This window comes from Rhodnius prolixus, unplaced genomic scaffold (assembly GCF_049639745.1).
Source record: "Rhodnius prolixus isolate KJV_2025 unplaced genomic scaffold, Rpr scaffold_2, whole genome shotgun sequence".
NCBI lineage: Eukaryota > Metazoa > Arthropoda > Insecta > Hemiptera > Reduviidae > Rhodnius > Rhodnius prolixus.
In genome coordinates, this window is record NW_027411592.1 from 62,831,649 (window position 1) to 62,846,196 (window position 14,548).

At 37.6% G+C, this 14,548-nt stretch overlaps 1 protein-coding gene across 10 annotated transcripts in view; it reads left to right on the forward strand.

The window, feature by feature from the left end:
• Fhos (Formin homology 2 domain containing) overlaps window positions 1-14,548 on the forward strand; it is a 138,924-nt gene that overhangs the window by 94,917 nt on the left and 29,459 nt on the right. The window lies entirely within an intron of this gene.

The following is a 14,548-nucleotide window of genomic DNA, read 5'->3' on the forward strand; positions in this document are numbered from 1 at the left end:
AAAGTAACAAATTTATTTACAGTAGACTAAAAATTTTAAGTAATTACTATTTTTACCGACGACTTTAAATGAGAATAAATGAAATAAAATAAACAAACCCCAGCACTGTGACCCTCCCCCCAATAACTTGCGGTCCATGCCTCTAACGTTCGACCACCGTAACCCCTCTTTTTTGCTTGTTATATTCGCCCTACCTCTTCTCCTTCATTCAAGGGCCACCAACCCTTCTTTCTCCTTCTAATCATTTTAAGCAGAATTTTTCATTTCCTTTATTTTAGCATCACTTCCGGGGTGGACATTGTAAAATGCAGAAGAGGATTGCAAAAAAAAAAACAGAATTGACTTCTTACTTTTGTAAGACTATTTTTAACACGAATAATGAACTAAATTATTTTACTACGGTATTGTCTTAATAAGTTTCCGGCCTGAGAAGGAAAATCACTTGATTTTTGCTTTTGTAAAGTTGATATACGTACGTAGGACAACTTGATATGTCGAATAATTTTCTAGAAAGAGACAATAAGTTTTACAACCACTTCGCCACGTGTTTAGACTTGATCGTTAAAAGTCGGCAATCGTAATAGTTTCATTTGAACATAAGGTACAAAGAGTGCGAATTGCGGTTAGCAATACTCCCTGCGGATGTTACTTAAACGCTTCATTATAGTTTACTAGTTCGTTAAATATTTACTAAAATGAAATAAAAAAAAGAAATCTATACCAAAGCTAGAAATAAAATGGAAATCCTAAAGGCCAATATTCAAAATGGTGGGCACTTGCTTCCGGTAACTTGATAGATTTAAAATGTACAGCATCTCCGACTGGATTCTTGTAGCGGCCGGACTTGCATGACCAGTAACTTTCGTCTCTGCACTCACGCAACCACTTGCGTTGGCTTTCTTTGACAGTTTGTACTCATTGTGGGGAAGCTTTCAACTTTCCTGGATCGATTGATTTATAACTTTCTCTTATCGATCTTAACGGGCAAGTTTTTACATTTTTTTAAGTACAGAAAGTTGTGTGTGCATCTTTGCAACACACAAACAGGAAATCACTGTGTTTAAATTGGCTACTTCGGCTTACTTACTTCCTGCAGACTCCTGCAGAAAGGATGGTTTACAGCCACAGATCGTGCGTGTTAGTGAATGAGAATAAAATCGAAGATTTGTGTCCGACAAAACGCGTAACATTTAATCGCAGGTGAAACCAAATCACCTTGTCTCTTTGGTTTGAAATTCTTTTAAAGCAAAATGATTGGGGACTTCCCTTTTAACTCTACTTTTATTTCAGAGGACCTATTAAAGCCCAACAGCATTTAGTAAAACCTCCATGGTTTAAGGAAGATTTGCGAATTATAATTAGGTGAATGTAGTTGGCAACAGATTTATTTAAACAAATATTTTCTCATTCAGTTTTAAGAAAAAGTTTAAGCCCAGAGAAAAGCCATAAAGCTATAAAAATTCCCAAATTATCTTATCAATTCTCAGGAATTTATGTCAGCCAAGAACTAACTTCTCCAACCTCCGTGGCCATTTTGAAAAGCAACCACCAAATTTGTTTATTCAATAAATTTTTTTACTCACTTTATTGAGTTATTTGAGTAGTGTCCAATTTTTGACGTTGAGTTTACAGCATTTTGAGATTTGAGTTCTGCTAAGTCCAAAAAAAAACAGTATAACATATAAACTGTGTTCTGTGAATCTGTGAGTAGTGATCAAAATATCTCGAAAAATTGCGGGTCGATGAAATTGCCCAGTTTAACGATGATGCGATTCGATCATCATTCAGCGATCCAGAAATCATTGGCCATTTTCGAAAACAAAACAAAAAAAAATCTTCGAAAATTGAAAAATCTCTACAGCAAAGTAGGATTTCCGGTAGTTTAAATACTCATCAAACTTGCAACGTATTTATTCCTCTTTTATAATGAATAAAACAGGACCGTACATAATTCAGGAATAAGGCGCCACGGTAGCCGAGCGGTTAGTGGCGAGACCTGCAAAGCTAATATGTATTGTGGTATTGGGTTCGATTCCAGGTCTTGGCCTTGGATTTTATTTAATGATTAATAAAAGAAATTAACGGTAAAGTACGTTTGCTAGTCGCCTCCGTCCACTGTCACCACTTACGGTAGTTGGACGTAAAGCCCGCCTGAAAAAATAGGCAATTACTTTACTTACTAATTCAGAAATGTTGCCTTAGAGAGAAGTCTCACCAAGACCTTCCGCCAGGAAGTGCCCTTCGCTGAATTTACCTGGAGAAAATTACGAATGAAATTTTAAGAAGATGATAACGGAAGTAAGTATTCAGAGTTTACAGAAAATGGAGTCATTTATTAAAAACAATTAAAGACTCTGAAATTTAAGGTCGGTCAAGTTGAGCGTGATCAAGTACATGAGATTTCCCATTTCCTCCCCCACTATTACCCCTATTTCCGGTGCAAATTATAAATATAAAGTTGAAAGTAAACAGTTCAGCTGTAGTTTAATTGAGAACTATTGTAACAACATTAATCTGGTCAGCTGTTTCCTTAACAACAACAACAACAACAACAACACTCCTTAATGCAGCGTAAAAGAATTTCAGTGAAGATAATTTCCAATGAAACGGCCAAATGTTATTTTACTGTTTATAATCAATTCAAACTGTTTAACTGTGTAGCCAGCCGACAGACCGCGTATGTCTTCCATTGACGTCACACATCGGTTCATCAGCTGTTTTGTTCCGGTGAGTCTCTCTCTAAGAAATGAATGAGTCTAGATAGAAGAAAAAAGGCGGCAGAAATGTGAACGCATTTTTCATTCGATTAGTGAAGGTTTGCGATTGTGACTAATTAGTTTAGGGAATCGATTTTTTTTTGTTTTTATTTTTATTTTGTTCTGTATTCACGAAATTTGCTCGTGACAATAAAATATTTCATTGTAAGATGGCAAGATAAATAAAAAAAGAACTTGCAACTCAGTAACCCTTCCTAATTGTAGGAACGTACATTATACTTTCTAGCACCCTAAAATCGAACATTCCTGATAAAAATGTTTCAAATAAAAGATTGGATTTCCTGGTGAGTGTTAACGTAGTTTAAAGAGACCAACTTTGAAAAAATGAAAAATTGGAGCGTTCTATGTGAAGAAAACATTAATTTTCCCAAAATAGAAATGATATACATATCTAAGACAGAAAACAGTTTAAATTTCAAAACTGACACGAACAATTTAAACAACATATACGGAAGACTGGAGTTAATGTGCTTCAAGAGGATCCAAGATAGAGAAACGGAAATGGGTAGGAAATTATTCCCATAAAAAAAAATCTAACCCTTCAAGCAAAATGATAATTACTCATAAATAAAGAAATATTTATTTACTAGGACTTGTATATCAAGCTTTAAAAATATTATCTCATTATCTTACGAAAAGAAAAAGCTGTGTGCTTAATCTTTAACATAGCGCTGGACACTCTTATTCTTATCTTCATTGGGTAAGTTTAACCGTGTACATGACCGTGAGACAGTCAAAGTAACACTGAGCCAAAATTTAGTATTACCTAATTGGTTTACTTACTGCAGTATCCCTCCCACTCTATCACCAATTTCACAAACATTCATCGATTGGAAATAATTTTTAGTTAAATATTCGTTTTATTTGAATACAAAAAACATTATAACGCTTTCTTAAGATGATTTTAATTTTTAAAATTTGTTTTTGTCCATTACTCTTATAAAATACGAAGAATTTCAAATAAAATATAATATACAAACACAATGATCTAGTGTGTAGGTGGAGTCAGTCCTCGTTACCATAGCAATGGAACCGTTAAACAACTCCGGTTCCAGCTCCAGCAATTTCTATTGGCTAGATTCAGTGAACGAAAAAATGGAACGAGTCCGGTTTCAAAAGGATTTAAATCACTCCGGATTCGACTCCACCAACTCCAGTGGATTTAACCAATGAAAATGCTAGAGCTGGGCCGGAGTCGTTTAACGGTTCCGTTGTCATGGTAACTACGACTGACTCCACCTGCACACTAGATAATTCTGTGTTTGTATATTATATTTTATTTGAAATTCTTCGTATTTTATAAGAGTAATGGACAAAAACAAATTTTAAAAATTCAAATCATCTTAAGAAAGCGTTATAATGTTTTTTGTATTCCAATGAAACGAATATTTAACTAAAAAATATTTTTAATCGATGAATGTTTGTGAAATAGGTGATAGAGTGGGAGGGATACTACACTAAGTAAACCAGTTAGGTAATACTAAATTTTGGCCCAGTTTTACTTTGACCGTCTAGCTGACATGTACACGTTCAAACTTACGCCAATGAAGATGAGAGTAAGTGTCCAGCGCTAAGTTTAAGATTAAGCACACAGCTTTTTCTTTTTGTAAAACAATAAGATAATATTTTAAAAGCTTGATATTCAATTCTTAGTAAATAAATATTATGAGTAATTATAATTTTGAAGGGTTAGAATTTTTATGGAATAATTTCCTACCCATTTCCGTTTCTCTACCTTGAATACTCTTGAAGTAAGTTAACTCCAGTCTTCTAGTGGTCAAGCTAGATAATGACAAAACTGCATTGCTTTAATTTATATTTGACTAGCCTATTTTTGTGTTAATATTTGTATTACGTTGTTAATTTTATATTTATCAGAGCAATTGGAAATTAGGGATAGTACTCAATGTGTGTTAAAGAAATATAGTTTTGTTATTAACTGGGAAAGCTAACATTTAATGATATAATAATATAATAAATTGCGTGACATTTGTTCTTATGTTTAATCGTTCCAAACCTTCTGCTGCCTCATTTTCATTTTTATTTGCCTAAATTTTTTGGGGCGGGGCGGAATCACTTTTTTTAAAAATAGGGATTTGAATCAACTCGTTCCACCATCGGACTCGTTCCAATGGAACGAGTCCGCTCAAATAGCCCATCACTAGATCACACGTAGTTCATGAACAGACAAGACAGAAGACGCACCAACCCTGTAATGTAAAAATATTACTTTCTAAACTAGGTAAATAATTTTTGTAAATTTCGTTATATTATACATATTCATTTTAATAGAACCATTGTTAACAATCTGTAAACATGTTCCACAGCCCTGAAGATGGCCTAGCCCCAAGGGGTCGAAAGCTTGGCAGTATAAATGCATCACGACTGAAAACTGGCAGTTATTTTTTCATCCTATTAATTTTCCCATTTTCCGGTAGAAAATTCTATCTGAATTGCGGAAAATGTTTTCTCAGCTACAAGGAAGGGGACACTGATATCGATGTGTGAACGCTTTTTTTTTGATGTCATGTTTAAAATTAGCTTATCAAGTTGTGTGCTCAACAATTATCAGTTTAATGTTATTCTAATTTATCTCTAAAGAAATACTGTAGCAATTGCTGTTTACTTTATTGCAGGTTATATTTCTTATTTTTAATTCTTGACAATGTTAAAAATAGCTAAGGCGGAAGTACTTAGTTGTCTTCGGATTGTTGCGCAATATTTCCGTACACGAATAACTCCTTTTTTTTGAGCCACATCTTTCTGTTCCCTTAGATGGTTAGATGCAGTAATTATGATGAACAATGTTTTGAACAAACATGAAAATAATACCAATATACATGTTTGTAAATAATTGCAGACAATAAGAATACAAATTCTTGCGAGTAGTGAATTGGCAGCACTGCTATTTTTGGTGAGGCCAGCATATTTGCTGGTAGATTCCCACGAGAGTGCGGTCATGTCGCTTCCCGCCCGCCCGCCTGACGTCAAACTGTAACACGCACAATGACTAGATAAGCCATATTTAGCTATAATAATAATAATAATGACGTCATCAAGATCTCCTGGTTGATAAACCTAGGTCCTGAAAGGCACACGCTCTGTCGCAAAATAAGGAATAACTTGGATTATCTGAGATTCATTTATTTGGATATAGAGTGCTTCATGTACTCAATTCTCCTTAAAATCTTCAGTTGCCATTTTTTTTTTTATCTCCAGTCGCCCTAATAAATTTCTTTGCGGCCATTACTTACTGAACATCGTCCATCTTCCGCCTTGCTCGGATGCCTTTTCTTTTCGAGCGAATTCCCCCCACCCACAACCTTCTGAAGCCATCTAATCTAATCATTTTTGTAAGATTCTTACAGGATGTGTCGTCACGCTTTCCGTAACAAGTTCATTTTTAATTGTAGTAAACATGGGTTTATTGAAGGTAATTATCTTTTCTTAGTAGGAATTCTTAGTTTTGAGAAAATGTGATCAATAAATTCAAGCTATGGTCTTGAAAGGAGTCATCTAAGTAGGTGTAAGTAAATACTTTCCAGGTTTCCTTTAATTTTTGTGTTCCATCTTTTTATGGATATCCTCACTTCCTTTCTTTTACAAAAGGATAAGCAATCACCATGGAGATTATTTATTTTCTCTTCTCCATTTTTATATATATAGATATATAGAGATTTTTAATCTCGATCTAATGGACTGGACGACCTTGACGGGACGAGAAACGTGCGGGGGTGAACAGCGGCCGCACAGAGAGTGCGCTGGTCCGGAAACTGGATCAGAACGAACTGGCGCGAACACTGGCGAATCGCAAGCCCACAGCCTTCCAGATAAATAACTACTAAGGAAAAAAAAAAGAAACTGAACAACGCTTATCTTCTATTAACTGCTGCACAGCTGCCTTGATTCCATCTAATTGTATGTCTAATCGGCCGGTCTTATATTATAGAGATAATGGTGTAGTTAGAAATAGTCTACCAGGTGAAATTGTTCCTAATCAAGCTGCCCATGGTTGATTGCGGTCTGTTTTATAATAAAAAAAGTCACACGACAGACACACACACACACACGAACGTGCCGCCATTATTACTGTTTTGAAGTCGAAACTCTCTTACGTATAACCAATGATTCAGCTTCCTATATTACTAACTCCAGGAGTCTAGGAAGATTTGATGAAAACGTCATTGTAGAGAAGACGTTACAGCTTAGACGAAAACTCAGACCGCGTAATCAGAGGCAAACAGGTAAGGAATCAAGTCGAATTCGATTCTGTGCACTATGTTCCATTTAACTTTGGAGACTAGTCCCCCTAAGTCAGAGATAATAAGACGATGGTACCTTAGCGGACTTGTTCCAGTAAGCGGCGCAAGTCCCTTCGCATTGTAGATTGTATTAGAAGGGCGGTTCCACCAAAAAAAGGGGAAAGGCACGCAGGCAATCCAAAATGCCCATTGTTCCCCGCCCACCCCTCATCTCATCAGAGATACAGAGGCTTTAAAACAACAAATCCGACTAAAGATTGCCAGATGCCAATACAGTAAACTAATAAAGTAGCAACAGCACACTAGGGAGCATGGCGACTCAATCGCCCCCAGTGCACTGGAATAAACCTAGAAAGTTCTGGTAAAGATTACCAGGATACCACAATCTCCGGGATGGGAAACATTTAACCTCCCCGAAGACGAGAAATCTAGTTTTCAGAATAAACGGGGACACACCACTACAAAGTGTTGCACAGTCTCATTGGACTCCACCACAGCCAGCGCCAATTGGCGACTGGGTAAGGGCGCATTTGAAAAGATGATACGCTAAATGCGCGTGTCCGCTCAACAACACCTGAACCAACTGGCGGAAACCAGCTATAACTACCAAAACCAACTATAGCCGTTTTTTGACAGGCCAAGGAATTCCTTAGCCCTGGCGGCAGTCAGCCCGTTTCCGATGTTCCTTCAAAATCCTCTGCTCCACCTCTGTTCTATAACGTCGATAGGATACAGGGATAATGGGCTGAGGAGTCATTGTTATCATCGCAGCTCCTTCATTTGCTGTTTCATCAGCAAGTTCGTTACCCGGAATCCCAGAGTGACCCGGGGGACCAAGCAACTGAAACAGTATTCCCTTCGCATTAGATTGAGACAAGAGCTCTTAGTTTCCTTCCTGCAGCTTCACTAAGACTTTCAACAGCATTCGTGTCCACTACTGCAGATAATCGAGGCGACTAGTAGAGTGTAATCGCCAGTTTCTGACCGGGTTGACATTTCTGTTCTTAGTCCCTGACTTGGACTAAACGGCAATCAATCCGAACCCGCAGTTCCTCCAGGACCCTCTTGCGTGGTGTTTGCTTTTTTTTTTAACCTAGTAATGACCTTGCATTCACCTTGTAGTTAAACTTATGTTGCAAATATTGTTCGAGGAAAATTCGGTTTATCGCAGTTTTAGGGAGCAGTAGGCTTATATTGCTGGGAGGTTATATGCACATAATTATATGCTTTTTAAAATAACGAGTTTGACGAACATGCACATCCTTTAAGATCTGGTTTGAGCGGAAATCGTGTGAATGGTCACCCACAAGATTTTATTTAATTTTTTAATTCAAAAGAAAGATGGATTTCCTGTAAAAAATTACAGTACTTCCAGTACGAGGAATTGGTAGTACCGGAAGAAGTGAGTTCCCTATGGAATGCCCGGAAGTGCCATCCAAGGAACTCCTCGTCATTGCGCGCACATTACATTTTTGGACATGTTTGCCTTATTTGTGAAATGCTAGTCTTAATAAAGACTCTTTAAATCTTAAAAATAGGTCAGATGAATTTTTTTAGTTATGTAATTATATTCATACCTCTTTTTACTTTAAACACGAAATATTTTTAATTTCATATTTTTAAACTTTAATACTTTAATCTTAAAATATATTTTTTCAATGCTTGGACTAACGTAGCCTTGCTACGATAAATACATACTTAGAAAACATACATTTTCTATTTCCTGCTGGGGGAAAATTAAATCAACATGTCTATGTACGCCATCTTTGTTTTTATTGGTCACTGTAGGAGATAAATATTGGAGATTAAGGAACAGCCTTATAAATATCTAGACTAGGGCATTACATATTTATGTTATTTATAAGTGACAAAATTGTGGGCGTAAAGCTAAGAGTTGGCGTAGTTATAACCTTGCGGAAACATCGCCATTCCATTAAATAGAGCTCTTCTTACCTCATTGCTTGCTTGATGTTTATTCTATAATTTCACAAAGTTGCGCAAAAAAAGTTATTTTTTGTCAGCAAAATTACTAACTTATTAATAAACATAACTTCAGAGGGAGAGAGATAGATAGATGGGGTGAGCGGGAGGGGGAGAGTTTATTTGTGCTCGGCTATGTTGTGTATGTGTGTGTGCAAGTTATTTAATTTTTCGTAAAAAGATGCTCGGCGGAAGTGGGAGGCAAGTTGTCTTTGCTCATACTTCTGGGGCAACAGAGATTCTGGTCTGGGTTGCCAGTTTTGGGCCAAAAGTCTTTCGAGAGCAAGAGATCTGTGCTACCATTCCCCAAGGCCAAAGAGGCTTTTGGAGCCATCTTCCTGAATGTCTAAAAGATAAAAGTTTTTCCCCTCTTTACAAAGTCCAAGGGACTTACCCACTATTGATTTTTTTGCGATATGATCTTCAAAGTAAACTCCAAAGAACTTGTATGGAGGAAGGAGTGCTCTGCAGTACAGCTGTCAGGTCTCTTCGAAACTGGGAGCGACTTCATTGTTCGCACCCAATTCTCTTCCGTTCAACTATCGCCCTAAGGATCTCCCACAGCAGCCCTAGCAAGCTGCATCCCATAATAAAAATCTAAACTCTAATCTAGTCGCTGCTACTACTTCAGGAGACTGCATGGTGAAGACGTGGTTAGATAGAAAGAGGGAAAGGTAATTCTAGAAGGAGGATGTTTACGATGATGTTGCACCCCCTGAAAACCCCCTTAACTTGTGCGTAACTTACCAAGGAATGATAACCTAGGTAGTAATCACAACAGTAACAGCCCTAACCGGTGAACGTTCAAAATGCTATCTAGCAAGGTCAAAAAAATGTTCGGTCAAATGCAAAGTGGGAGAACGTTGCAGAATCCCCCAAAGAAGGGGGATGTAGCACATCCCAGAAAGGGATGTGCCCTTTCGACTGCACTGGCCCTGGATCTCAGAACTTCCCCCCCCCCTAGTCTAACCTAAACAAATGTCCGGACAACCGAAATTCTGATAACAGATCTTCCTAACTATAAGAGAGCTCTCCTCCTGGCCGACGGTTCATGCATTCAACTGTGGCTGTCGATCACAATTGACGGGTGCCCCTTTCTTTCAAATAATTCAAGATAATGTTATCAGAAACAGTAGGCGATTTATTGATGATGGGGAAATCCGCTGACAGAGCCTACTTCTGGGAAGGCAGTTAATCTGGTCACCATTAACCAATCTGAATTTTAATATTTTCTATGCATTAACCGATTTTTTTTTTGAGATTTTATAAATATTACGCTGGTTGAGTAATAGGATTTTCTAAATCCTAGGGCAATGGTTTTCTAGAATTGTTTTTATTTCCTGTTTTGAAGGAGGGAATGCGATAAGAGCTTTCTATTTATTATTGGTGAACCCAGAATTACTAACTAGTTTTGGCAAGGTTAGCGCACAACAGTTTGGGTTTTGCGAGCATGTCAGGCTCTAAATGCAAGTAAGTTTTTACTGTACTAGTAAGAGAATTTTATATTTGTTTCCAGTGCTTCCACTGGACGGCAATAATCTTTCGAACTATGTCAGTCAGTTGGGACTCCATTTGACAGAATCAATTTTTAGTGTATATTATCTTGTGAATAATCTCTCCAACTTTTCGTGGTAACTCGATATTGGCCACAGGTGATTGATTCTACCTACAACTTTTATAAGAAACATTTTTTCCGAGCAAATTCTATTGAGGGCACTTCCGGGTAGTTGCCCCCCTTTTTTTAAGCGTTAGATCACTTTAGAGGATTTTGAAGGAACTTTTTTTTTTGCGGAGAGGAGGCGGATTTTGTGGGGAAATGAGGGGGTACTTGATGACTTGCTTCCTTCTACAATAAGTTAAAGTTGTGTGAGTATGTCGAAGCCAATTTTTTAAAAAAAATACATTTGTTAGTAACCAGTATAGGAGAATGTTTGTTTTCTCACCAAAGTTTGTAAACGGTCTGGTTATGGTGGCAGTTGTGACAACATTACTACTTCCTGTTTGTTGAGACAAACAAACTGCGTCATTGTTGTCATTCAGGTGATACTTTCCAACAGCTTTGTTTGCATTCCTGAATCATCATCATCATCATCTGTACATTCGTTTACGAAATATTTACTTAGTAATATTGACCTAGAGTAGGTCACTTATTCCGTCCATTTTCTGTCTGTTTAACTCATCAAGGGTCAAGTTCAAGACATTCATTTCCTTTCAAACGTAATTCTAATTGGCCCAACTATTAACCCAAATTTGGTGAAGGCATTTCAACTTTTAGTCACTAGTGAATCAATAGCTCTTTCAATCACTAGTGAATCAATTAGGGCTTTCAGTCACTAGTGAATCAACAGCACTTTCAGTCACTAGTGAATCAATAGCACTTTCAGTCACTAGTGAATCAATGGGGCCTTCAGTCACTAGTGAAACAATAGCGTTTTCAGTCACTAGTGAAACAATAGCGCTTTCAGTCACTAATGAATCAATAGCGCTTTCAGTCACTAGTGAATCAATAGCACTTTCAGTCACTAGTGAATCAATAGCACTTTCAGTCACTATATTTCGCAGTTCTGTGCTAATTCTGCGCTCAAATGCTTGAAAGACTTTAGTGGAAATTGTCCCCGGAAGTGGGTAATTCTGCCATTTTATAAAGTGGTGCTTCTCGTCTCTGCTCTTTCCCAACATCACCATGAATTATCTAGAACCCCATAATAGCGGAAAATCTTCCGGAAATCATTCAGTGATGAATTGTATTAATGTAAGAGAAACTCGTGACCACAGCCCCTCTCCTGCACTTTTAACTTCTTAAAGAGTACATAGGCTAGCCTCTTCTCCTTCGTAATTCTTCAAATGTCCTTTCCTTTCTTTCATTTTTGGTCATCTTGGAAGGAAAACATTTACTTTTCCGGTTTTAATCTGGAGCCCTTCTTCAGTCTTCTACAGCTGGTACAGGAAGAGCTTCAAGCAGTGGGTACTTCTTCAGGCACTGATTGACGCAATAACGTAGACTGACCCCTTCGGAATTTAATCCAATTGAGACAAGATGTGAACTCCTGTTCGTCGTATTCTATACATATGCAATGCTGCAAGGCGAGGTATAAAGAAAGAAATGGTAATTATAAATAAATAAAGCAGGCGTATGCTAACCATAAAAGAAAGAAAGAAGAGAACCTTCCAGTATTAATTGCACACAAATGCAGTTTACAAGAAGGTCAGGAAATCGTACTTACCCCCACTGTGTGTCGACACGTATTTTATTTTTTTGTATTGGCTATGTGTTGGTGGACTTGCAGTCTGCGCATCTGTTGTGGGCTGAGGATCTGTAAGCAGCCAACCAGCCCGCTCAATTACACGCCACAGCTGACCTCTGCTCACTAGATAGCCAGCACTCCATCTTGTTACCTTCTCACTGGTTACTAACTTCAGCACCATAAGAAAGACACGGGCTTCCATTCTATTTATTTTTATTTCTTCCCACTTTTAATTAAAGCTATGTGGAGGCGAGTGAATGAATTTACAGAAAGGAAGATGGGAAGAATAAGGTAGCGCTGAAGCCGTCCGGTTTATTACGTCATAATGGGAGTTCTCCTAGCGCACGCTTCAATGAAATATTGCAAGGAGTTCATTAATTGCTTCCAAGTCCATCTTCTCTTTGAAAAGCTACTAGCTTCTCTTAGCAACAATAGCTTTAAGCTACAGTCAGATGGATAGCATGAGTTCCAGACGCATCTTCAGGGGACGAAGGAACCAAGTGTTCCCAGCAAGCCCTACATTTATATTACGTATTATATCAGCAAAGTAATTGTCGTATTAATTCAGAAGGAGTTTAACGTCCAACTACCAGCTAGGTGTCGTGGACGGGGGCGGAAGCTCATACTCTACTATAAACCATTTTTTTCTAACAAATAAAAAAGTAGTAATACGCGGGATTCGATCCGGGGATCTCCCACTTACAAATCCCGCTCGTAACCGCTAGACCAACACCCGCCCCTGATCAGATTATTATTACAGCTTCCAGGGATAGAAGGCATTGTAATCATGTCAATTATTTGAAATTGAATTTCCAACCGGAATAACGTCCAAAAATCTTCTATTCTCAAACTTCTAACCATTTACCAAACCATAATGTTGGAACATATTTACTTCTTTTAAAATCTGTGCCGTTAAAAAAAAATCATTGGATCAATTTTTCGAACAGAAAAAATCGGGTTCAATCAAGTGGGAGGCACTTCCTGTGCCCGAATGCTGATTTCACGGTATGATTCAAAATTTAAGAGGAAAGCGTACCCCCACCCATCAAAAATGATTTTCCAGAAAAACAATCTACACAAAGTTATGAGAAAATTATTGGAGCCTGCTTCAGGAAAATCTCTACAATCTCGGAAGAAAAACAATCTTTAAAGTGGTACTTCCGGTAGAGGGACTTTGCGCGCTAAGTTGCCCAGATATTATGCGTTGCTCAGACGAAATACAAAAGTCTGAACTGAATTTTCGATTTGAGTTACGAGTGTTCATACCCACGAAGGGTTATCTAAGACTCTAATCAGGTGACCTGCATTTCGTGTGGGTACCTTGAAACTCGACAGAATGTAGTACTGGACAACGAGGACTTTCTTACATGTGATGGAAGTCCTATTTTTCTTCACTGCCTGATTCGCTGCTTGTCTTGATGTTATTTCTTGACTCTCGATTTTAAAGAATCGCTTGTCTAAACATAATAATCAAAGATAAAAAGTAAAAGTACCAGCTTTTTCTTAAAAAAAAAAAAAACAAAGCAAAATCAGAAACTAATGATTTTCCTAATGATTGAACAAGCGGAAGTGGGCAGACTGGTTGGCGAAGTTACAGACTGGAGGGACGAGCAGCTGTCGCGCTCTGTGAACAAAGTCTCCAATTACACAGAATGAGGATAGAAATTAGAAGAAGTACTTCAGGTGCCCTGGGTACGCTCCTGCCTTCTTTTACATGTGGACATTCCTTTACACGCGTGGCTGCCGCTTACTTATTTCCGGTCCTTTAACATCACTGCCACCCCCCACCCCCATGGGAATATTTCCAGACTAATTGTTGGTTATGAGTTCAAGAACAATCATTTCACTCTTGATTGTCTTGATTAGTTGAGAGGAAATGGAAGAAGTGTTATCAATTTGTAAACTTCGTTTCCATCAATGTTAAACTAAACAAGACATTTCCTGTCTAATCGTATTTTTGATTTGTCTTCATTATGATTAACTAAGGACCAATTAAATTCTTGATTTAAGAATATTAGGTTGGGATTGGTTGAGGTTGATAAAGGGCACTGCTGGAAGAGGTGGGGATGATTGTTGGGTCTATCTAGGAAGTGCTACTTCAGTGAAGGGCTTATTAAAGTAACCGAAATTTCGAGTTTGAATAGACCGGAAGTAACATCACTCAATCGTAGTTTTTAGTATCCCTCCCTTATAAAAAGTATTCTATTAATTGAACATGTGTAATATTTAAGAAACTGCTTCTTAGTACAAATTGAAGGTTCAAGAGAATTTAATTTACCTAATT